The sequence below is a fragment of the Alexandromys fortis genome, unplaced genomic scaffold (genome assembly GCF_014885135.2).
Source record: "Alexandromys fortis isolate MF-2015 unplaced genomic scaffold, M_Fortis_MF-2015_v1.1 scaffold_31, whole genome shotgun sequence".
In the NCBI taxonomy this organism is placed as follows: domain Eukaryota; kingdom Metazoa; phylum Chordata; class Mammalia; order Rodentia; family Cricetidae; genus Alexandromys; species Alexandromys fortis.
In genome coordinates, this window is record NW_026067974.1 from 6,754,866 (window position 1) to 6,755,578 (window position 713).

The following is a 713-nucleotide window of genomic DNA, read 5'->3' on the forward strand; positions in this document are numbered from 1 at the left end:
GTGTGTGTGTGTGTGTGTGTGTGTGTGTGTGTGTGTGTAGGGGTCTTTTCGGAACACTGATTGTCCTGGAACTCACTATGTGGACCAGGCTGGCCTTAAACTCACAGAGATCACCTTAACTCTGTCTCCTGATTAAAGGGGTGCACCATCACATGAGACCCAAGAAATTTCTCCTCTTTCTAGGTTGCTCCCTCCTCCCATTCCTTCATGGGTCCCTGGAGAGCTCTCAGGGACTGGGGGCTATCACAGTTGTCCCCTGTGAGATGCAGTGCAGCCTTGCTCTTTAGGGACGTCACAGTCACCTTCCATAAGGTCTTTAGCTTGGGCTCTGTTGGCTCCGATGGAGCATGCTTCTCTCTTGCTCTCTCACCTCCAGGAGCTCCAACTGTCACTTGCATAAAGCCCCATCAGGAGGACCTTCAGGGCGGCCATACCTGTCCCTCATCCAAGGTGTGCTCTCTCTGCCCCGCTGCCACATTCTAGAGACCTTCACCCCACTCTTTCCATTTCTCTCCTGGCCTCAGCCTGGGCCACTTCCCACCTGGAATATCTTCCATGCACTTCTCTGAAGCCCAATGAATTCTTACCACTTTATCCAGGAAGCATTCTTAGTAAAGATGTATCTTCTTGGAAAAGTGGTTTTCAGTGCCCTCTCCACCCTCTCGAGGGGCCTCTCCCTTCTCTCTTGAAGACGTGTGGACATGTCCTCATGT